Genomic DNA, 25,901 nt, shown 5'->3' on the forward strand with positions numbered 1-25,901 from the left:
ATGCTGTTTCACTGCAGAAGTATTACACCTATGTTCACTGCACGACTCTAATTGAGCTTAATAGCACGCTACTTTATCAGGGCTACAGCTCAGGCATAATTTACCTATTGCTTTTTAATACGAAAATGCTAACTCTCCTATCCTGATGACACAAATATTTTGTAAGAGGATAAGCAGATGTTTGCACAAATGTGGCTGCTCTTGCACGATGGGGTCTAGGCCATGAATGAACTCACACAGCTAAAATCCCCTCCCAAGCAGACAGCTTTTGTGACGTGCAATCCTAATCACTGTTTGGCTCTAACGTCTGGCTAGGACTTCAAAGAGCTTTTACTAGTTAATTTTACATTTTCTTCAGTGCTCTGCAGGCAGTAAACTGCAGATTTCTCTCAGAAATGAACTATTCACTGATGATTTGTTTTTGTTTATGAAACCAATTCTCMTAACAGCAACACTGCTAGTACACCCTTACAGCAGCACGCCTGCTCCACACTTCTGAAGCACGTTGTTAGTCCTATTTTTATACTGCTTGAAGTCGCCCAGGAATTCAATAGCAGAGACTGGGTTTTGAGCACAGCTCTCCTGAACGTCATTCTCCGTTTCTGCTGGCCAGGCCACAGGGCTGGCATGCCCAGAGATATTATACCGTGCTCCGCCACGTACTGCAGTGCCCAAAAGCCTGTCACTGGCACAGTCACAGTGAGAGTCCTTCTACCCACACAGCAAACTTTGGATCAATCCTAGTATCACCCTAATGGGGAATAACAGCAGCTAGGGCTGTTCTCCATCACATGCCAAGCTTCCATCACCTCACTGACTCATTTTTACGTTGCTCCTATTATTTCCACTATGTGGCTCAAAAAACATCGTTCTTAGAAGAACCATTTAGCATCCTGGATCAGTTAACTCCCCTGTCCTCAGCATCTTTTTTTTTTATTATTATTCTTTATTTACTATTATTTTTTTAATCCTTCCCAAGGGTCAGTATGCATTCATGAAACTGGGCAACCTTCAGCCTCATCTTCCTCCCTTACCTGCAAAACAGGTACCATAAGGGCTTAGGTACTATCCTTATCACCTCCCCATGCTTCTCCTCTCTCAATAAATGAGTTGAAGTACAACAAAATACAAAACTCGTTCACACTCTGAAAAGAGCTCCAAGATCCCATCTCTTTGTCATGCCAATCTTTGTCACCAGACACAGGCCTTAGAAAGTAGCTCTGGAAACACTGTTTGGAATAGAAGYCTTCTTAAGAAGGCTCTTAACCCATTTCTCATGGGCAGATGCTTGCTCAGGTTGCACAGCAGTGAAGGAGTGCTCTGAAAGCCTATGACTGTAACAACTGAGGTCACTGGCTGCCTGACATGCTTTGGCTAAAGCAGCCAAGAGCATGACACTTGCATTTGAATATGCCCAAGGAGACTGCAATTGAAAAAGACTGGTAGAAGTATGTCAGCGGTCAGTGATTTGTCAAACAAATGCTGCTCCTAAACAGAGGTGCTTGCCTCCTCATAATTCATCCTTCACCTGGCACCATATCACACACTTCCAACACACAACAACCGTACCCTCTCCGCCAACCAATGGTTCATTCTTTTCACGATAGTAAGAACCTATGAAGAAGGATGGGTGAAGTCAGCATGGGCCTGGAAGGGGAAAAGAAAAAAAAGTTTGCCTCCTCCCCCAGATGAATTTCTCCAGAGCACAGCTGGTCTAAGCAACTCATGGAGTCCAGATGCCACAACCTCAATGAAACCCAAGGCACCCCAAAAATGCATCCACTTCCCTACTGTTCAACTGAATTTGAACATTTCTGCCTCAGCAGACCAGCTGAGAGGCCCAGCTTTAAACCCGCTGCTTCATAGCAAACGTTTAATAGCAAGGAGCTTTCAGCTCTGGGAGTCCTACCAATGGTGACCGCTCTGTCAGGAGTGTGGCTGTGGGACCTCCCTATTTCTCTCCAATTGCTTTCTGGCTTTTCCAGTTAGGAAGGACAAAGTGCTAGGACAGTATGAGTGCAGCAAACAGTTCCAAGCTGGGAACTGGTAAGCAGTTTTCATTTGCACTTTTTGTTTTCATCATCTCCCTGTCTGGATGTTTTTGCTCCATTACAGCAGCGAAGACTGGGCAGAACTGCTTCAGCAAAGGTGCAGCAGAACTCCTTTCTTTTCCTTCGAGTGACTGCAGTTACTCCAGAGAACTAATGAGAAAATTAACACTTCCCTGCAGGAACACACAGGTTACAGGATTTTTCCCAACTACAATTCTATTTTATTACTTTCTAATGATTAGGAGTGCTGTAGAAACAGAATACAAAYCCAAAATTCAGCCCTACACTTTGCCTTGAATTATCTCTAAATGAAAGAGTGCTCTGTACTGCACTTATAAGAAACAGAATAATTGTTTATTCCAAGTCAGACCTCAAAACCATAAACAAAATGGGAAGAAATTAGAAAAAAATGGGAAGAGGTAGAAACAAACAAGCAAATTCCTGTGCTACAGTTTTGTGAGACACAATGACAGATGAACACTGAAAACAATTCTGCATCTTGTTCTGTCAGCAAATCAGATCCCTAATAAGCCCCAAGGTGCAGAAAACACCCCGAAGGCTTTTATTCCTGTTTTTTTTCCCCTGCATAATTATAGGCAGTAGTTGCTACACTAATGCTACCTCATTCCCTGCCCTTGCAGAAATAATAGGCAAAAAAAAAAAAAAAAAAAAAAAAAAAAAAAAAAAAAAAAGTAACATCATAAAAAATCCAGGGAAAAACCTAATTGCTACATTTTGTGCAGATACAGGACATTTTCCAGACATCTGGCTTGTACAGGATCTCGTGCTATTCTTTACAGATGTAAGGATGGCTTGATCCAAGTAATTCATTTTCTTAAATGGTCTATTTGCATAAGACTGTCAGACACCTGATAGCAGGCAAAAACCAGCCGCAGCAGCAGGTGCTGCACTGATCTCAGGCCTCATTAACATCAGCTTAGATGCTGACCCCAAGGAACACACAATTGCCGCTAGCAGTCCGTGACTATTTTCCCAGCCCCGGTACCTCACTCTGCTGTGCAGAGGCACTTGCATCCCAGCAGAACCAAAGGGCCTGCTCTGCGACGGCAGCCTAGCAAGCTGCGCTTCTGCTGTGCTAGCAGCCCCCAAGCAGCGTAGCTGACTATTCATGTGCCTCGACATTTGATAAGCCTAACGCACGGGAACGTCTAGTGTCCTGCCGCAGCGCTGTGTCCGACAGACAGCAAGGCCTGAGCACAGCCTGAAGAGTGTTCTGCAGACCTGGACCCAGCGAGGTCCAGACCTGCTGGTAAAGATTCTGGTGGTTTCAGGGAGGCTACACTTCACACAAGAGAAATATTAATCCTGTGGAAAGCAAGAGGAGATCATGGAGACTTCACACTCTGTGATGTCTTCMTGACCCTTTGCACTGATCCCCCTGAACCAAAACCGAAGCTCCTTCTGAAAATATTATAATGGGTCTCATTCTAATTACAAATAAAAGTTAACTTTGTACTTGTATGTGTTCACACTATTCCTGTTTACACTTTGGAGCTATTCCTTAAGTTTTAGATCAGCAGAAGCTGTTATTTAAGATGTATAGTGGAAACAGGCACTTTGCTGGAAGAAACGACTAAGACAGTGCACTAGGGCTCAGGAGACACGAATGCTAATCCAGTCTGGACCACAAACCTGCCCACTGTTTGCAGGTAATATTAATGTCTTAAGATAAAGATTTACTCACATGCAAACTGGGGATGATGATGTTCTCTTTGTACTTCAGAAATGGATAACCAAGGATGCTCCCCCTTTGCCACCTGCCTGCCTCACTGTTGGCACTAAACACCTTCCCAGAAGAGTAACATGGACCTTTTCTGGCTCCAAAGCTTGCTCCCACCCCAGTCTCAGAGAGCCAGAGTAAAGAGATAGGGCTGTACAGACTTGGGGAATGTGCTGCTCTCTTCCCACAGCTTTATCCCATGAGCTCAATCACATTTGTGACTCAATGCAGGCTTGGGTTCAGGAACAGTCGTCCCATGCACATTCCCATTTGCATCCCATCCCATTTYCATTGTAAGCATTTTTGGTCAGGCTCTATTCCCTAACCGATTTCTCCAAACCTGTCCCAAGTCTAGAAGCCATCTGCTAATGCAAATATTTAACTAAAAAGACCCCTTTCCCTCAGCTGGCTCCTATCCCCCTGGAAGAACTGCACTCATATTCCCTAAATCCTTCCTACAGAAGATCATTATTTACCTTGGCAGGTACCCTAGGGTTAGAACAAAACTTTTTAAAGCTCTGTATTTCACATTCAGTACAGTGATGCTCTATACCCTCCATTCCCCTAAGCTTTTTTTTTTTTTTTTTTTTTGAATATTTGGGAAGGGTAGTCTTTTTATTTGACAGCTGAACTAACAGCAAAGAGGTAAGTTCAATTCTTGCCTATGGTTCAGCGCCATGTTCAAATTTCTCCCAAGACTGCACTATCGATTGAGGATTGTGATTTTTGCATTTTCAGCCACACAATTACCCTTAACTCTTGTTCGGGATAGGGCCCATTGGAAAACTCAGAGTAACAGATTCTGAACCACCATCACTGCAAAAGGACAACAGGCAATGGACACAGGAGGCACAAACTGAAATACAGGAAGTTCCACCTGAATATAAGGAAGAATTTCTTTACTGTGACACTGTCAGAGCACTGAAACAGGTTGCCCAGAGAGGYTGTGGAGTCTCCTTCTCTGGAGATAGTCAAAGCCCACCTAGATGCAGCCCTCTCTCTAACATGCTCTAGGTCTAGGTTCCTGTTTGAGCAGGAAGATTGGACTAGATGATCTCCAGAGGTCCCTTCCAACCTCAACCATTATGTGTGATTCTATGTGTGTGAACATCACAGTCTAATATTACATTTATATTATGTCTTGCAACCCAAAGCATTGTGTTGTACAGCATCCGGAATATAACTCTGTCTGACCTGGAGAAAAGTAGTAAGGTGTGAAGAGACCCCTGCAAAACAGTGGTTAAGTAAGGGCCACTATGACATGGACCGCTATACAAGYGTTTTCTTCTTCTTCCATCAGGAACAAAACGCTGAGAGATCCCCTTCACGCTCTCCAAGCACAATGTGCAGGAGATTCAACGTGGCAGCTCTAAGATCTCTCTCAGGAACTTTGGCTCCTGAAATATCACAGAGAGACAGAAAGGAAGGGAGCTAACATGGGACTTTTCTCGTCTCATCCATTYAAAATTCAGACACGTTGTCTATGCTGGTTCTTATGGTCCTAGCAGACTGAAGTACAGAGAAGTGAACAGAGACCAAAAATCAGATCCGCCTCCTCAAACAGGTGGGATGACTCATACTTTGGAGGTGCCTAAGTTTCTTCATTTCTTTGTAAAGGGAGAAAGACTCCCAGACTTTACTTTTGGATGCTGAATGGCATGACTTGGCCATGATTAGACGGGAAATTGTGCACAGCAAGATCACTTCCAAGTCTCACAACTCTTAGGCTAACAGTCCACATACTGAACCAGCTTGCTTTCTGTAAAAGCATAGGGCTCACTTGATCGCATCAGGATTTGAAATACTGGTCCTAAGCAGACCAGGTATTATAAMATTAATAGCTTGACAAAGTTATGTCAGCTATGAATAAACATCCAGAGAAGAGGTAAGAAAAGACACATGATCTGTGTATTCTCTAATCTGTGTGTTTAGTCCTTTATACAATAAAATAATCAGATGACAATAACAGTAAAAATTCAAACCAGTTCCAAGCAAAACCAGTGGGATTTTGTATGTAAGTTTTAAAATGAAGTATCTCTTGGCTTTGCACATTGCTCCACCATCTGAATTGAAGCCAACATTTTACAATCCRCTTTTCAAGTCTGGAATTCAAGAATTAGGTCCATGGCTCCCATTACTATGTGCAATTCCCCAGGCATCCAAAGTGAGAAGCAACTTAGGAGATGCTGTAATGCCTTCTGGTAATGACGCATGTTTATGTTTGCAGCAGTTAAGAGCTGGAAGAAGAAGAACAGCCGATTCTTCCTACAACCATTACAGCTTTTCTCTCACGATGCTGACAAGTCTGGCTGCACAGAAAATCCAACATTCACTTTCAGCACAGCTGCAGCAAGAGCCTTCATACTACTTTGTCAAGTAACTTTGACCCTGCGCCTACTGTTACAGATGTCCATGGAAAAACTGCAGCTGACTTCATAGGAGCAAGATTAAGACTTGACATATCACCTATTCACTGGTGACATTTCAGAAAGGTGTGAGGACAGAAGAAATGGAAATATAAATCTATGGACAGGGAATGAGCTGGGGTTGTACATAACAGAAGAGCTTCCATTGGTGAGCGCTATACATTCAAATGCTCTCCTACCAATGACAAAAACATGCCCAAGTTATAGAAGCCTTACAGACACAATGCTCAAGAAGTGTAAGAAGTGAAGCAAACCTTGGGGTAGAGACAGTATCTCCTGATGGCCAGCTCATACAGCTAATAAAAACAACGAAAGCTTTGGGGAATAGAAGTCATTATCCAGGCCTTCACTATTCACTGGGAGAACTTGTCTGCTTTTTTTCATGCTGTATCAGACAGTCTAATATAAGATGTTTTCCCTCCCAAGGGACTTGCCTTGCTTAATTTAAACTTTTCAGGTTAGAATTAAAAGGGCATAATGTCTCTTCTTTAATACTGTCTCAGCAGACATTATTGTTTTATTACAAAGAAAGGGTCTGGTTCCTACTCCCACTGAAGTTAACAGCAAGACGCCCACTCACCGCCATGGAGGAGGATCTAATCTTAACTGTTATTATTATTCTGCCTCCCAACCTGCTGGTACAACATGCAGGAGGTAACAAGGAATGGTTTTTACCCTGCTGAATTACTAAAACAAGAAAAGAGTAGCATTGTAAGGGCCTATTGACTGATCTAGTAATTCATACCACACAAATGAATTGCATCAGAGAGTATTTGAAGAYTGATCATCAAGTAGAAGCAGACGCTTGCACTTCTACAGTATGCTGTTTCCTTTTTAAAAGGTTTTGTTACCACCTGCTCCTTCCATTTGCTGTTTTTTCCTAAAGACATTGCCATTGCTAGCAATGAAATCAGTCAGTAAAAAGCAACMCACAAACACATACTTGGTTAACTAACTAGCATTCAGTAGCTGCTGGCATCAGTAAGAACAACTTTCTCAGATACTCTATCAATAAACKTTTTCTGGTCCTGCCTCTGGGCTTCACATCTGGCGTTTAGTAGAACTCAAGCATTTGCTATTACTCAGAAAACTACTGCTTTTTCAACTCCACATCTTTATAAATAATCTCAAGCAATGAAAAACAAAGTCGCTGTTAAAAAGGCTACCCATCTTTGTATATTCATAATCTCAGGTTTTCAGTTACTGACATGACTGAGTAGGGCTTTGGACATGTAGTCCAAATGCATCTGAAAGAAAWAAACAAGCCAGTTCTTCAGCCACACAAAACTGACATACCTGTGCTGACTTCAGCGGAGTCATGTCAACTAGAAACCCAGCCCATCAGACCCAACACTGCAAGCATAGTTAGTTCAACATCGTATGAGTGCCAGCTGTTTTGCCAACACCAGTGCATAAAAGCAACGGCCACAACTTTCATTCGGGGCCTGCTGCTTTCTGCTTCCTCACTGTCAGAGATCTGAGGGCTGATGAGCTTCCCTTGGTCTCACCTGCTCCTGGGCTTTTGAGGACGAAGATGTCAGGCTGGCACCTTTCCTGCTGCTCCATGTATGAACAAAGGGGATTCCCACACAGGTTTGCAAGGTGCAGTCTCAGTCCACAAGGCAGGACTGGTAAACACCACACTTTAACAGCCTCTACCCTGAATTGCTAGATCCAGCCTAAGACACATGTTTTCCTAATTCTTCAGTGTACTGGCCAGACCATAGCTCTCCTGCTGCCCAGGGCTAGCAGGAACATCTGCTCAGAGCAGAAGGTAGTGTCACTGTGAAGTTCTGCTAGTGGGGCAAACACCACAAACTTCTAGATGGGGAATCTCTGCCTCTCTACCCCATGCACTGGGGTGCTCTGTCCTACAAGATGGAGCAGCTGCATGGAACAATGCTACTCCCAGGCACTGGGATTTTATTTGGCAAGCTTGTGTCCCTTGCACCTTCAGCACAAGGGGTCAAGGCTCAGCCTTTCCCGATAGCTTCGGCCTCACAAGACAGGAAACATGCAACCTTTCTAGCTAAGCTATTTAACAATCTTCATCACCAAATCCAAGGATGCTGGATGTGTCGTCAATACTTTTAACAGGGAAGCAGTGCTAGCTTTTACTTCTCCTCCCCTCTGCCTTTTTTTAAATAAATAAATAAGTAAAAAAAAAAAAAGAACACAGAAGGGTGTCATGAAGACAGAAATATCACACAGGAAATCTGCAAAAGAAAAAGGACTTGACGCGAGAGTCACATCCTTGTCATTTGGCCATATGGACTGTCCTCACTGCCTGGTACTGCCCATTCAGCATCAGCCTCCCCAGGAACCAGTACTGCAGGACCTCCTGCTGTTGCTGGAATTTCTTACCTTACTCCTTGAGAGGAGAGAGATTGGTAACGACTGCTCTCTGTGAGGAGCTCCATAAACCAACCTGAGATTTACAGATGGGGGGAAGGGACAGCGGAGCTAAATTTACAGGCATGRGACTTCTTTCTATTTCTCACATGTCATGGGCTCTAGTTCCATAAACAGATTTTCCTTAATTCACTACAGAAACCAAAGATTGCCAAGAATGCCTCAAAAGACATAAAACATCTAGGTAAGTGTGTGCCTCTAAAAATGACTAACCTGTTAAATACTAKTTTTTTATGATATGTTTGGTAGTTCTTGTTTACCTACTTACTAATTTAATTAAGAGGCAAGATAAAATAGAAATCCCTGCTTGCAATAACCTAGTCTTTATTCCCACTGTGTATTCACATACAAAATAAATGTACAGGCAGCCATGGAGACTAGATCCCTTCCATTGGGCCAAACAACTGAGCGTGTTATCTTACAATGGAAACTAGAGAGCTAATACACTGTGGTGTGATGGCACTCGGATTTCTGCAAGAGACAGGTACATTACCACCATCATTTATTTGCTGTGCTATCACAGACTATTTTTACAAGATAAACAGCCCAAAAGGCTAGCAATTTCAAAGACAAAAGCAGAGAATAAAACATACTGTGAGAACTGGTAAATGCTCARCTAGCACCCTGGCTGTTTACAGGGCTTTTAATAACACTAGTTCACCCACTTTTTTCTTACCTTGTATTAGACAGTGAACAGAGGTGTCCCAGAGCCAAAAGTTTCTTCTAGAATCAATGGAAAGAGAAAAGTTTTCCAGAAAATGACTCACCTGTAAGACCTGCACCACTCTCTGAGCTGCTCATGTACAGACTCTGCAGAACAGCAGGATGAGGACATATACAGGTAACATTTATAATAGAATAAGTTTTATATATGTATTAYGTAATCTTCATATAAAGAGGCAATCATATGTATTAATTACAAAGTGCATAATAGCAACAATTACTGTATTTCCTGTCTTCTCCTCAGTTAATTCTGCTGAATTCAGACAACAGACTGAGCAAGTCAACATGTAACCTCAGGAACCCTGTCACTGCACGTGTATACAGTCCCTCTCAGAGGGGAACCCAAAGTTGGGGCTTTTTTCCTTTTCCCTAATATAATATAATGTCAAGAATACAATCATTCACCTCCAAACCACATAGTTTCATGCATCTGAAATAAAGCTGTTTGTGACTGGCTTTTAACAAGAGCAGACAGCACGTTCAACACCTACTATCAATACTTTTGAAGCTCAAAACTTGCTCCAGCAAATTAGAAAGCAGAAAGAACTCTCCTTGACCTCGCTATGAACAGCTTTATCCATGTTTTAGGCCCAGATCCTCAGTGCTTTCACTCCTGTTAAGGTTACTGGAGCTGGCTATGGTTACAGCTTTGAAAGAGCTGGCTCTTCCCAAACTTTTAATGTCTTGCCTAATGATTCATGTTCAATCCACTGAAAAGTCTTGACATGCAGAGTCTGACAAGGGATAGCTAAAAGAAAAGAAGAGTCTTGCACTCTTAAATCAAAGCAAGACCCTGCATCACTGGAAAAGGATTAACGCCATGAACAGGAAGGACCCTGGCAGTTTCATTTATGTCTGCTGACAACTGGAGGCTTGCTGAAAATTTTTCATGCCTCACCTGTTTCTCTCATTACCTTTCATGAACATACAAATGACAAGGCTTACTTAACTGCAGCATCTTTTTAGCATCTTGAAAATACAGCGTTGCTGCATCACAGTCTGTCACCGTTCATTACGCAGGAGTAATGCAGTATTGTGAGCTGACCACAAACACTATCTTCTGAAAAACTGAGCAAACACTGCTGCTCTCATGCCATGACTATGCTCTGTAGAGACTGCTGAACACAGCAAGGGAAAAAGATAATAGCGTGCCCCAGCTGCACCGAGTCCAGCAGAAAGCACACTATCCATGCAATGTGTTGCCACTGAGAGGCTTGCAATGTAAATGGCAAATAAGAAGGTAAGGGGGGGGAGGAGAGACCCTTTTACTTCAAGATCTAGTAAGATCAACTCACAGGCTGCCGTCAGACTCAGGAACTGGCCTACCCGCAATGTCCTCCAAGAAAGAAAGAAAGGAACTAACCAGGGTGGCTGCAAGAGGATGGCTGCAAGAGGATTGGCAGCACTGCAGCCAGAAGCAACTACCCTAGGGATAACAAAGGCATGACACACAGACCAATTTTTATGCCATTCCCTACTCTGGGAGAAAAAAAAAAAAAAAAAAAAAGGAGGGGGGACAACGTGACAAGAACCAGCTGCAGAAGAAACCTATGACTTAATCCTGGCTGTGCAGTGTCACTTGATAAATCTAGGGTTTCAAAACTTGAAGTAACTGAGATAGTACTCTTCCTGCCTGAAGACCAAGTAATTGTCCTTGCAAAAAATCACTGGATAACCTCAAAAGAGTATTTACCAGCTCTCATTTTGTTGTTTTTCACTTGAGTCCCTCAAATAACCAAAAAGCTGCCTGCACATGTTACACAACCTTCCTCTGAATAGATAATGCCAGGGTGCAGTYGGAAATCCACGGATCAGCATTTCTTTGTGCCTGTGCTGTAAATTTGCACATTCTGTAAACAACCTCAACAACATTTCAACAAAGTAGAACAACAAATCCTCAAACAAGGAGCTGYACGTGGTGACTGACCTGTCTATCAGTGCACTTTGCAGAGAACATTCGTGGCAACCACTAACCCTAAATTTGAAACGTGAGAAAAGAGAAATGCCACGTCACAGGTTCAGCTTACAGTGCTCATATTCAGCAGCGCTGGCATTTGGATAGCTTAAGTTGCTCCTTCAGCGGGACATTTCCTACATAAAACAAACATCTGCACAAAAAAGTTGGCCAAAGTCTCGATGCCTTTTTAAGTTTCCACTCTGTGCCATAAACTCTTCCACTGTACAGCCCAGTAAATGTACTGTTTTTTGTTCAGAGCACCATCAAAATACACAACACAGACAGGCACAGTAAGAGCCCTGTTAGAAACAATTTTTGTTTTGTGTGAACAAAGCTAAGAGATCTACTAGGCAACCCACTCTAGCAAAATCAGAGATGTGCAGCATTGCTGGTGCTCTGGAACGAGTGATGAGAGACCAAAATAAACAGAAAACCCACCTCTCAGTATAGCTGTCACGTTGTCAGTCACAGTTCAGGTTCCCACAACCTGCAACAAAGCAAAATGCCTCAGTTAGCGGCAACTATTAAAGGAAAAGGTTCTTATATTTTATTAGATTAATTAAACAGTGATGAATTCTGTCACGCAATTAAGGAAATACCTTTGTTCTTTGCCCTTGGTAACATGTACAAAGTTACGCCAAACTTGCCTTTCCAGTGACCAGAACCTCCCCTGCCATCATAGACCATATCCCTTTGCATGCATCAAACCATGTCTCATCAAAGGATAAGAGTTTGGTAGAAATAACTAAAGCTCTTCTTTCTTTACAGAAAAGACAGGATCTACAAGTAGATGGCCTCTTACCTATTTAGATTCACCGTGAATTATTCACCAAAGATTACAGGAGATAGTAACAAGGACAACCAAAAGTACAAGGACTCAGCAAACAAATAAGAACATGGACAATACGACATATTCTATCAAAAGCTTCCTTGCTTCAAGGAATGCCATAGTTATACCTCACTATAAAAAAGATGCTCTCACAAGCTGCAGGCTGGACTGACAAGACTCTCAAATTGGGTATCATGTAACTGAATATTACATACCCCAAAAAAGCTTCAGTGGGGAAGTGCTGCCAACCCATGACAGGAAAGGAGCAAGGGCACAAGGACTCTTCAAATTCTCTTGCTGGTGCTACAGCTGTTTACTGCAAGACTTTGGCATATCACTAACTACTTTGTACTCTAGTTTCTACTAAGATGAGCATAATGTCATCACAGCAACAAAAATGAGAATTAATGATTGCTTTGCAATTCCTGGGAAAGGTTGGGCAGCGAAGAAGCAACTGTACAATGCATATTATTGCTATTTATCAATTGCCTAAGAATGAGGGCAAAAGGTAGAATTCCCTTCCCAGCTTTAAGCCAACAATAGGCAGCAAGTTGACCATCTTCCAGTACTGTCACCCTTGATCAAAATGCACCTTACCTGGAGAAGTAACTTTTGCAATGTGACTAACAAACAGAGCTGAACAAAACTTATTAAACTCTCCCAACTGACAGGGAAAGGGTGATGAGCAGATAAACGCTAACAGAAATAAAAGCACATTGTAATTTTAATCGACCTTACTATGTCTCACAGTACCCATGAATGTAAGCATAGCCACTGAGAGCAAGGAAAGTCTTGCCATTGACTTCAAACTTAAATATGAAGCATGCTGAAATGAAGTAAAGGGCAGATTCAGTGCCTGACCAGAGTTAACACAAGGCAGCGGTTGAATTATGAGCGGAAATCAAAAACCCCACCTCTACCTCCTTCTTTAAGCATGGGGCAATTTTCTGAAAATAAAAAAAGAGCAAGTCTCTATTACACACTGCTGCAACAACAGAACATAGAGATGAAGGTGTAGCCAGAAAGATATTGGAAGAACATAGCTTAACTGTTTCTTCTTTCTCCCCAATACCAAAAAATGAAAAGTCAGTTCTTACAGTATGCTGGCCAGGCATGGTTGCCATTATCTTTGGTTAATTCCGTATGTCTGAGAAGGAAATCAGCTCTAAGCTGGTTAGACTTACTAAATAAGATTTGTCTAAGGCCCCACCTCCAGATGCAGTGTCACGCTCCAAAGAATTGGAGCTCTTTAGGAAGATGCTACTCATCCAGATGCTGTCGATAATGGCCAGTAAAACGTAACTAACAATTTATATGTAATATTCCCTTCTTGAGCAAACTCCACTTAGCAATTCCTAATCTCGGAGCAGCTCCCACTCAGTATCGAAAGCGAGAGATGACTAAGGTGTACCAGTAGACTCCCTTTTGTAACGTTTTTGATGAGGGTGTGACAAAAAGGCAGCTGACAGGAAAAATAACTCTGGAGTCTCCAAAGAGCAGAACTTCCCAGCATCTTACAGGCCTAGACTACAAGATTACTCCTTGAAAGAAGTCAGCAATCTAGACTTGTCCTAACATTCTGAGTCACAACGAGATGCRCATGAACAACAGGAATCACAACAGCATACAAGGCTGTTGCTAGCAAGATAATACAGCTGTGAAACACACAGATCATGCACGTATTTACTTTTCCTTTCAGTTACACTCCATAGCCCCTTTGCTTTCAAAACTTAAGGATCTTCAGAATCAGAGCCCTGACTCATAGAGCCTGGGTGAACACCCAGGACACATTTAGGAAAAGACTACTAATAAATAAAAGAGCCATGCCCATTATCTGACTCAGAGCAAAACTAATTAGCACTGCTACATGTTGACATTTTGTCTTCTGAATGCTTGCTGGTTAATAAAATCAGGAGTTGTTTTTAAAAGATCATGCCTGTATTGGAAAATTTATCCACTCCCTTCCTGTAAGTACAGTGGCATTTGCTAATGCTGTCAGTTTTTATGTGAAGCTGGTGTCCTAGCAAGGAGTCATACTGGCAGATCTGGTTGGTGAAGTCTTTCATTAACAGCTTTTCAGTAACAGATAATAGCAAAATGAAGTTGCCTGGTATTTGCCACCTTTCTGTCAACACCAGCCCGTGGAGAGATTGTGTGCCCACAGCAGAACTTGGTCAGAGCAGGACCCAAACTATGGCAGATGGGCAAGTACAACTGGGCGATGTGATCAGTGGTCCGCAGCAGCCAGGCTGGGTTTACCACACTGTGCTCACAGGAGGAATGTACCTGGCAAGGTATGACACGATACGAAGGCAGTTTTGTTACCCAAGCTACCTGCTGGTACTGCTGGACTTATCAAGTTCTTGTAACATCCTGGAGACATTTCACTTCAGTAGACAGATTTGGTCCTAGCTAAAAGGGAGAAGCTGCTTGAAATTCTAAAGGTGGAAAATGGTTTCGGTAAAAGCAATCATGAATTGAAAGCACCACCTATTCCCACAGAAGAAAAGAAAACGCAATAGATTGCAGACAGGGAATCTCAAAAAAAGCTGTGCAGGTCTGCAAGCTCTCCTAGGAGCACAAAGGAATATAAAAGAGCTAGAAGTGCTAGAGACGGAATAAAGATACAAAAGATAAACTGTTTTGTGGCATAAGAAAGCTGGGACAAATTACAGTGCTGACTAGAACACAAAGAAATACTTAAAGAATACTGACAAAAGAGTCACGCAAATAATCAGCCGGACCAGACAGAACTCATCTTCACGTGATTAAAAAAATAATAGTAACGGAACCAACTCTGAGAACTCATGGAAGACGGGGAAGTCCTAAGGTGCTGGCTGAAGGTGAGCACAGATTCACCTTCAGAACAGAGGATGATGACAGCACAGGGAACCAGAAACCTGTCAGTCTAACTCAGATTCCCAAATCAAATTTTTAAATCGATCGCAAACACACAGATGAGATGATCAAAATCAGCAAATCTGCTTCTGTAAAGAACAGACCAAGATGTCTGTTCTGTTTTTCTTTGACAGTATAGCGTATTTACTGGAAAGAGGGTAGCACAGACATACTACATTCTGCAGGGCTCTGAATGAGCTCTCAGACAGGTTTTTTTGAGGCTCAGTTCTACACAATATTTTCTGTGACTAATCAGAAGAAAGCACTAAGATAAGAGAGACTGGAAGAATTTTATTAGGTCTAAAATCAATTCCAGGAAATTCAGTGATGCAAAGTGCTATAGCACTTGGAAGAAAAAGAGGAGGTAAGCTAGCACTCCAACAGCAACCCTATGAGACCACCACTGCACTTGCCTGCAGCAGTCCAACTTTGGACAAGCAAAGTCTGGAAAATCTGCTGCTGTGATTCAAGAACGTCTTCTGCTGCAGGGAACTACTCTAGCTGAGCCAGCAAAAAGAAACATGTTTTAGCACAGAGCTTCATCCTCCACGTCTTAGCTGAAACCCAACAGGCTGAGCCTGGATACAAGACTTTGTACTGTACAGGCCGAGATGCAAATCCAGTCTCCTTTCTGCTGACTCTTACGTGGAGTCAAGTCATTTTTGGCAGAAAAGCAAAGTGAAGAGCCGGATATTCAGCTTCCACTGACAGATTTTTCCAGAGCTCTTTGGTCAGAGTCATCGACCTAGTACTGCTAACACTGTGGTCTGTGACACAGACATGCCTTAACAAAGGAGATAATCCTCCAAAGTATAAAGCTAGCAATTGCTGAACACGTCTGAAAGACTTGCAAAGGAGATTTGGGCTAATCTAACCAAATTAGTTACCTACTAAGGCTGTGTACCACCTTTGCTAGACAGTCTAGAAAGCAGATAAACAGGACAGGGATCCTTCCTACACCCAGAGACCTGCACGGTCCTTCTTTCAATTCCTTCCAGTCCTTGTGCATTCATCTCTCTTTGATCTGCCTACAGCAGGTTGCAGACGGGTCCAAGATTTTTGCTTGTCTGCCCGCCCACATGAGATGAAGCCAAGCGACAGGAGCGGAAGACGTGCTCTGAAGGCCGCTTACCAGGAAATACACCAACATTTCAGACTGAGGCTCACATCTGAAGCMCACTGCTGCAGCTGTGCTCATAGCAATCTATATGAAGACAGAACAAATGCACCTTCTGTTTCTTTAAAAAGTCGGAAATTTCAAAGTACACTGTATTGCTAATTGAAGTAAGACTAATCCTCATCTGCTGCAGTACTTTTCATAGCATCCATCACCAAGTCTTATGACACTAAAAATTTAATGAGTTCCAAAAATCTCAGAATATTTTAAATTGTTTACACATGAAGAGCGATCCACAGCTCAGAGTTAGAGAGGTGAATAACATAACAGTTATGTAGGGCATTTTCCCTGCAGCGTGAAAAAAGGAATAGATACACATTCAATACTGTTAATGGAAGCTGAGAGCTTAGTTTCCCAGGAGCTATATGGAGCACGTACCCTCTATACTTTCATCTGCCAGTTTCCGGCACAGGAATTCATGCCAAAGGTACACTGCATGCAGTCAGGACTTCTGCAGCAACAAAGCCTCATAATTTCTATTTCTTTATTTGATTGATCCCATTATCCTTTTGCCATTTTTTAGTTTTTAAATAGATTTTCAAAGATGTGACTCAACATACTGCAAGGGTAACAACAGTGCAAAAAAGCATGCAACTGAAAAAAAATTGACTTGATTTTTCAAGAGCAGTATTGCTCTAACTCTGTCACTACTCAAGTCGGTCCTGTATCGTGCCTTGTCAAGGCACTTCCAAAAATATGAACCTGAAAATTTTGAACTGATTTTTATGCTCATTCATAGGCAATGCCTTCCTCAGAAATTCTGATTTCCAGGGAGTTTACCCTGAGTTTAAACAGTTGCAAATAAATTTAACCACATCTTTTTATTACCTCATTAGCCAATTTTCAATTAATTGGTTTTAACACTCTAAAAGATAACATGGTAGGAAGCTTTCAGTGACAAGAGAATTGCCTGAAACTTGTTTTTTCTTCCACAAGATTTAATATTCATAAGTCAGATCCCTAGTCATATATCTTGGACAGGTATCTCAGAGAATCTGAGCATGAGCTGTTCCTTTCTCTGTAGTGATGAAAAGACACTTGAAACACTTTTGCTTCCTTTCGCTGTAAGGCAACCTACGTTCTCCCATTTTCTCCCTAGAGCAACTCCTTGAGTGTTTCTCCTCACAACACCTGGTCCTGAGCCCAGAGTCAATGAGAGCTTTACCACTGACCGCCACATGTCAACCACATTACCACACTCAGCCCTGCCAACCACAACAACTTTTCAAGAGGAAGTATTAAATGAACAGTCCTCCTCTCACAGGCTCCTACTATCCAAACATCTCATAGTAACATCCTCATAATTCTTCTATGACATGGCAAAGGATTAGTTATCCCAGTACAGAAGGGTAATTGAGGCACAGAGAGATTATTTACTCCATATTCCCAAGCAAATATATGCAAATGTGCATGGATCCGAATTCAGCTCTCCAATATTTTAGGCTCTAGCTTCCTTTCATCTGAGAGCAAACATAGCCTGAGCTGTTAGAAGGGGAACTCCTTTATTGGGTAAATGAAACAGCTATTGCCCGACAGGTCTCCTTTCCAAAAATCCCTATCTGCCAAGACAGTGACCTCATGAGACTGAAATTTCTATCGCTCTCTCCCAGACTTTGTAGGTAGCAGCAAAGAAATCACATCTCACAAGGGTTAAGATCTAATTTTGCATGTAACAACTGTTTGGCTCAATTAAAGCACTCACTATCCTGTGAAAAACTCTTGTTCTTCTACACATCCTAGGAATACATGATCTTTCCCATACTTCTTTCCTGCATCTTTCCCTACCTTCCCCATAAAGGATGTGTGGAATGAGGCACCACAGAGAGATCCAGTTGGGCATTACAATAGGAATAGGAAAATATGAAAAACTTGTCTGGAGCAAGCACAGACACCCAAACCATTTGGGGTTTTTCACACCCTGGAGACACTAAGGAGAAAAGCAGGCCCGTGCTCTGTCATGTGATAAGCCCAGGTTTCCTTCCACTCCACACTGCTTAGTAGCTCTCATCCCTGCCATCACCACAACAATAATAGATGACTGCAGGGGCACCCTTAGCAAAGGCTCTCTGCCCCTCAATCACCTCCCAGAGTAAGCTGCAGGCCTGTAGCGCTCTGGCAACGGCAATTCCCAGCACAGCTGACTTGGCCTCTGGGCACTTGCAGTCTGCACTTTGCTCCACAACATTACASGCACTCAGCTGACACCACAGGTATTCATTAAAGAAGCTCAGAGCAGCTGCACAAACAGCCCCAGTTAAGGGCTAACAGTCAAGAAAAAACTGCTGAACTATCACAGACAGCTTCCTTTCAACAACCAGCAAACTAGAGATGGAAATAACGCCAAGCTTGTATAATGCAGACCAGAAACCCAACGGCAGTCAAATTATGCTCTTTTCTAAAAATGAAGTTCTGTTTAAGATAATCATATCAGAAATCAATTGAGGTTTTTCTGGAGTTTCTAAATGTCACAAATATGAAGGATTATTTGGGGAAAGTGAATTTTTATCAGTTCAATTTGTGGTAACCTTACAAATCTGAAGACTCAAATGAGCTGATCTGGTGTATGTCACAGAATCACAGAATGGGTAAGGCTGGAAGGGACCTCTGGAGATCATCTAGTCCAACCCCTCCCTGCTCAAGCAGGGTCACGCAGAGCATGTTAAACAGGGCTGCATCCAGGTGGGCCTCGAATATCTCCAGAGAAGGAGACTCCACAACCTCTCTGGGCAACCTGCTCCAGTGCTCCGTCACTCTCTCTGTCCAGTCCTGCGCGTTCTGAAAGTCTCCGCTCTTCTAGATCAAAACAYAAAATTAGGAAGTTAAAGAACTAAGCTTTCTGAACAGTGTGAACTCCAGCTTCTTGATGCACAGCTTTTACCTGTACACTCACAGGATGACCTACTCCTCATACACCTTTACCAGAAAATAAGCCTATTCCAGGGAYGAAGTGAAGGAGGTCACCTCTAAGACAGCTGTCTCTAACCCCAAAACTACAAAGCACATAATGAAACAAGGAGTGCAGATGAGGAAAGGAGTGTGCAGGTCGGGTCGGGGAAGGATAGTCTCACAGTTAAAGCAAGATGATCTACACAAGTGTTTCTACCTCAGCCTCTGCCGAGGGGCTGGTGTGCTGCTTTACACCACCCTGCCCGAGCTGCTCCCACAGGGTAAGACCAGAGCGCTACCCATTCCAGAGTAAGTCCAAACAACTTCTACAGGACACCTACGAGCGGGGAATGCCTGGATTTTAAAAAGTCTGTTCCATCTCTAAGGCACAAACACACCACCATTTCACAGCAGGGCTCTGAAAAGCAATATACGCTGAAAATACAGGAGAAAAGCTAAAACACTGAGTAGCTAGTCCCAAATGAAGCTATATGCATAACACACAATTAATGACACAGGAGTCCTATGGAAACAGGTAATAATGTGATTAAAAACTGCTTTATAATACATACACAGAAGGCAGCTACAAAGACTGCAAAAGCACCCTTTATTCCAATATTTTCTGAACTGAGCCATTTGACTTGAGATGTTAAAAGGTTCCTTTAATATAGCTTTTAAGGTCTGTGATACATSAACTAGATACAACTGAAGTCAAGTGGATTAAGGATCTGAGTATAGTTTTGAACAGCAACATGATAAAAAAGGCACTGTCCCAAATGCAAGGGTTGACTAGCACTTGAACTATTTCTACAGCCATACTAGACTTTGATCAAAGCGTACAGGACTTGAAATTCACCAGCCACTAGCTTACCTAAAAAGTTTAATTCTGAAAAAATATACAGAAATGCTAAGTCTTTGGAGACATCTTGGTGCCTGTACAAATACCAGTTATAACACAGAAATGGCACATTTACAAATGCTTCCCAGGAAAACAGTTAATTGGGGAATGCAGGGCCACAGCAGCGCTCTCTGGGTGCTTCACTCAGAGACTTTGGTCACAAATAATAAAAGCAAATTGACTCCAATCTAGCTTAGATTTCTTTTTTTCTTCCTCTCCTCCCCCCCCCTTTTTTTTTTAAAAAAAAAGTTTTAAATAATCCTTCCTTAGGAAATGACATTACCTCTATCGTATCTGCATTTTAGCCAGAAGAATATAATTCTTCCTCTATTAAAAGGACCAACATCTCAACCAGTGACATAATTAATGAGTAGCTTTGAATAGCATCTCCTTTTAATACCTTCTATTCAGGATGAGAATACTATTTGTAGTTACAGATATTGAACAAAGAACTTGCCTCAGTACATTTCAAAACATTAAAAAATGTAGTTCATTCTTCAGCCTTCTTAAAGGGTGCAAAGGGTTCAAAGGGCCTTTAAGCATGGAGTGTTTCAATTTAACAGGGCTGGTCACTCAAAGCACATACTCAGAAAACTGCTCCAAAACCCCTCAACTGACCACTGTGGCAACTATTCTTACGAGCAAAAAAGCAAACTGGGCTCCGACCCAGCAAGCTGCGCTTCTTGAAAGTAGTCCTTCAGCACGCAAGCAGCCCTGCTAACCTCAGGGTCTTACCACATAACTGCCTGTAAACCAAGACATAACTCCGCAAACAAGGAGCGTAGGGCTTACAGGATCCAATACACCATTTCAGCTGTCACTTTCTGGTTGTGGAACAGTCTCCTTGACAGTGTGTTTTTTTCAGAAGAGTTAAGGAAAGGACTTGGGAGCCAGCAAGTGCAGCTGCAGCATTAACAAACTCAAACAGCCACTGCAGAAACTCCAGAGTGTGATTTCAGACAGAGGAGATGCGGACAGGGCACCTGGTATTACGCTAACCGCACAGGCAGAGGCAACGTGAACAGATTCAGAACCCAAGTTAGAGAGCACTGGGATATGGAAAAGCTGCACGTGTTCTGGTCTTTTCAAGGAAAGTGGGCATAAAAGGAAAGCAGATGGAAAAGAAAGGCAGTCACCACACAAACGCGAAGAGTAAATGTACTGATAATGAAAYATCCTTTTCAATTACAGTAGGTTTTCTGAACATTTTCTCCTTGACATTTACAAGCGTGAGAGACACTGAAGCAAAATGACCACCTCCACCCTGTRAGGAAACAGCACCTAATGGTCACAGTCCTCATGTTGTGTCAGTCTATACTTACAAGGCATGTAGCCACTTGGTCCTATTTTCAAACAGGTTTGATTTTTAAAGAAATCCTGTGTCACAGTAACTTGGATGCTGAGATCTTCTGCAGTAGTTAGAAGTGCTCAGCATCTCTCTGGTTAACGCCCTGTGCTGGCTTCCAGGTGCTGAATCAAGCTAATAGGCCCTGTGCTGCTGAATGCTGATGGTGGCACTTCAAGGAATCACAAAATATTCCGTTCAACTCATTAATCCTTTAATGCTGCCTCCCATCTAGCACAGAGCTCACTGTAATCATCAGAACATCCTGCTGCTGATTCCCAAAGCCTCAGGGAGCAGGTGAGCCATGCGCTGAACGAACTGGGATTACCACCATCACCACCACCACACAGGACAGAGCAGGAACAAGATCCACAGCTTTTCCCCACCATGCCCAAGATTTCTTTTCTCTGCTTAGCACTGACAACATCTTATCTCAACTGTGCCATCTTACAATTCTCAAGACACAAATGCTCATATTCATACAAAGGTGACCTTCCCCATCAGCTGGCGGAAACAAAATCCTGCCATGTGTAGCCATCAGGCTACAATCAGGGAAATGCACTCTAAAGGCACTATTTCTCTGCTAAAATCCTGCAGATAACACCATATAGACATTTCACTGAATCTATAACTACTTCATGTAGGACACTTCTGCACTTGACCAAGGAAGAAAAGATCATTCAGTAGAGCAAATTATCAAGTAACAATCAGCAAACAGTACTTAAGTCAAACRCAATCATGGTTACATACATGGGTACATTGAGTTGATAATGTCTTTAAGGCCTATTTTGCACTGCCCCCAGCTGAAAGACAAATATGCTAGCAGTAACGGTAACTAAACCGCTGAACTGGATAATTTTGCCCTGAGGAAAGACTATTTGGCAAAAGAGTGCATCAAAACTCAAACATCCCTGGCAAGAAAAAGCTTCAGCACCTGCAGGTACCTGTACTTCACTTCACCATTGGGAACAGGTCTCAAACACAAAACAGATTTCATTAACTGAGGATGCACCTGATTTGGTGCAATACAGGAAGCAACCATGATAGTATGACAGGCGAACGTCACTCAGGCAGAACATCAAAGCAATTCTGCAAACAAGCATGATAATCAAGCACACATGCAGGACACCAGAGGAACCTGGTTGTGTGGTCACAGCCTGTGTGTTTTCTTTCATTCACATTTATTCAGCAAGTATATCAGCTTTAAAACAAAAGCAAAGAATCAAAGCATAGCTTCCCACCTGGAGTCTATAGGTTGAAAACTAAACACAGCAAATTAGACAAGCAAGAACACTACTGACRGAGATGGTGAGACATGAACACGTTTATTTTCATTTTCTGGAAAAACAATACGTAAATAAAACAGTATCAATGGTTGCTGGGTTTTAAACCATTTCTGTATGTGTTTCATCTGTAAAAGAAAATTATCCTCAACTTCTTATGCAGAGTTAACTCTGGCATGTGAATTCATAGCTTTGCTTTCACCAACCAGACTCATCCTGGACAGCARTTCAGGTTCATATCCAACAGTTTAAATCATTCAGCCATCTACTCTATCCCTGATAATCTCTGAAACATCTTAATTACTCAGTAATCTGCCGCAACAAGGATTTCTTTGGAGAAGATTTGATAACTATGTGGGTCTTGGTATGTTTGGAACCTATTTCACTAAAGGATTGATTTTCTTGGCAGATTATAACATACATTGATAAAAATCACTCATGCTTTCCAAGATAATGGGCATGTTACAGCAATTCCTTAGATTTAGGATAGAAATTTTCAAAAACATGGTAGCCCTTGGACAAATCGTGGAACATCACTTCTTAATCACCTTTCAGAAAAAGGTAACTTGACATTTTCCATCCTTTTAGGAGATGGTAATACAGCCTATGGTACTAGTTATACCCAGAACAAGGTCTAGGGCTGGTGACTGAGTCATATTCTTTGTCCAAGAAACGCCTAAAACATTTCTCAACCAAAAAGGAACACGGAAAAAGCTAAATCCTGCTGCAGAGAGATCTTTTCCTTGCATACTTCTAGTTTGGATACTTTACAACTGATCCACTATGAAGATCTTTATATATACATATAGGCATACATACACATACATACACGCCACAGAATCACAAGCTGGGTATCTTCCTCTCTTCTTTCCTCCCTTCTCAGATGCCTAGAAAATCCTTCTGGATTTACAACAGCAGAGACAGACCACAGCTGTTCTGTTAAACACACAGCAGCAGCTTTTGGATGACCACTAAACGCATCTTCAGCTGGGCCAGGAGAAACTGCCCCGAACCCAGCGCAGGAGCCTGCCCTAGCCTGAGACTCTGTGTTTYCATCACGCTGCAGGTACGCGCAGGGCTGCTGCAGCACAACACTGCTGGGTGCAGGGACCGGACAGTGGGGAGCATCCCCGGCCCACCGAGCGCCGCCAGCACCCCACGAACGCAGACAGGCACTCGGCACCCCAGCACCTGCTGAGCACATGGCAAAGGCAGCAGCAGCCTCCAAAGGGAAAATAAAAGTGAAAAGGTGGTTGTGGCCTGGCTAATCCTGTAATCAAATAAAACCTTAACAGCTCTCTGGTAAGGAGTAATGCTGGCRGAAGAATTATGCTGCCTTTGTGAAAAATTATAAATGAAATCTATTTTTCTCCCGGTGTTTTGCACAAAATTTGCACAAATTAGTTTTCTGCAAATTGCCAGCATGGAGTTTCGATTTTTCTTTAAAATATTTACATGAAAGCTTAATGTTTAGTTCATCAAAATGGCAATCTTCCAATAAAAAGATATTCTTAACTGAGTTGCATGGATAAATATTTAATGATTACTGAGTTATTTAACAAAACAAAAAACTTCCCTGCTTTTTGCCTTTCAATGCAAGTATTTCACTGTGAGCTTCCTAAGCCTTCCTCATCTACTGTCACAGTAGATATTCCTTAACAAGCAGCTAAACGTACTTCAAATTATTCAGTCCTGCAGGAAGGTGTGTGCACAAGACCTATGCTTTGTAACAGGAGGAGAAGAGGCTAYAAATCGTACCTCCGATTTCCAGAAGATTATAGTTGACATAAAACATTGAGACAACTGTTAAGGAAGAATAACCAGAATAACTAGGACATGCACACCAACTGTATGCTACAWGGGGAAAATAAAGAATTTTAATATGATATGATCTGTGTACAAGAAATAATATAACCTTCAATGTTGTTTTCCAGACAATATACAGGAAGAAAGGTACCACTATATTTATTATTACACTAAACACAATGTCTGTGTTTACAATGTAGATGAACTATTGGATCACTCTAGATTTAACTAGATGGAAAAAAGCAACTATGGGAATATATCCTTTTGTTCCTACATCTTGTCTGCAGAGTACAATAGGTCAAATCTTGTAAAATTACTCAATAGGATAAACCAGCAAAAAGCCTTACGTTTTGACTCAAGTCCCCTTGCTTGTACTTCTTTGACTAGCAGTAAGAGACTGAGATTTTCTGAATTTCAAAATAATATGAAAGGAATTCAGTCAAAAGGAAGAAAAACAGGCATTTTTAAAATATCTATTTAAATATCATATATTTTAATTATATGTTCTATTATATATTTATTATATATTTAATTCACTAAATATATTAAATGTGTAACAGATATTAAAAAGTTCTTTTAAAGTTCTTTTAGTAATAATATGATCCTGTTGTCAGGGAAAGATAAATTTTAAAACACTGTGCCAGAGACAAGTGTCTCAGATTTGTTTTTCTAGGTTAGATCCTAMAACTGCATAACCAATTGTGAAAATATTCCTGACAAATTTGTGGCAGAGACGGTTGCAGCTCTGCTAGACCTTCTCTTTTCTCTCAGCATGGCAGATGAGGACAAAGCAGGGCACTCCACCCAGAGAACATATCCAGAAAAAACAGATACTCCCCAAAGCAATCACTGCAGTGCTGGGAACTGGACCACATCTCCATTCTAAAATGGGAATCAACGTAGGGAAAGATCCCATTKACATCTCTTAAATGTAAAATCTAAGGTGAATACGTGCCCTTCTGAGAAGGGCTACATCTTTTATGGTACACACTCTTCTAAAACATCTGGAGTTCTTGTCTCTATCATGAGAATGTCTTTACAGTCTCAATGCTCAGACAACTAGGATACTTCTTGCCTGCTTCACTTTGGGAGTCATTTCTTGACCTATATTTTTCCAAGCACTTGGTCTAAGTTTAGTTGCGTTGCCAAGCTCATGGACTTTGAAATTAATCCATTAGCACAGTTACTGTTATCTATTCAGTTAGCCACAGTATTTCATGATCTTATTTCCATTTATTCTCAAGTGATCAAAATGGCACTTTGGAAGTACTCTCTCAATGTTCATGTTGTGAACAACAGAAGTTTAAAGAGAKAAAAAGAGCAGAGGTACTGTTCCAATACTGTAACACACCATTCTGTTTCATTTTCTGGTTGTGATAAATACAGGATGTGTATCTGTTCGCAAGCACTGCTTACACCTTCAAATGGTCTTCTCATCATGTTACTGTTTAAGTAGTTTGATTTCACTT

General features: G+C 41.9%; 1 protein-coding gene across 6 annotated transcripts in view; it reads right to left on the reverse strand.

The window, feature by feature from the left end:
- The window catches only part of MAP2 (microtubule associated protein 2), a 227,411-nt gene that overhangs the window by 170,086 nt on the left and 31,424 nt on the right, over nucleotides 1-25,901 (reverse strand). For all 6 annotated transcript variants that reach the window (XM_085299339.1, XM_085299338.1, XM_085299337.1 and 3 more), the window contains exon 2: nucleotides 11,749-11,797. The gene's annotated coding sequence lies outside the window, so the exon portion shown is untranslated. The remainder of the gene's footprint in view (nucleotides 1-11,748; nucleotides 11,798-25,901) is intronic.

This window comes from Rhea americana, unplaced genomic scaffold (genome assembly GCF_003343005.1).
Source record: "Rhea americana isolate MKP2758 unplaced genomic scaffold, rheAme1 scaffold_15, whole genome shotgun sequence".
NCBI lineage: Eukaryota > Metazoa > Chordata > Aves > Rheiformes > Rheidae > Rhea > Rhea americana.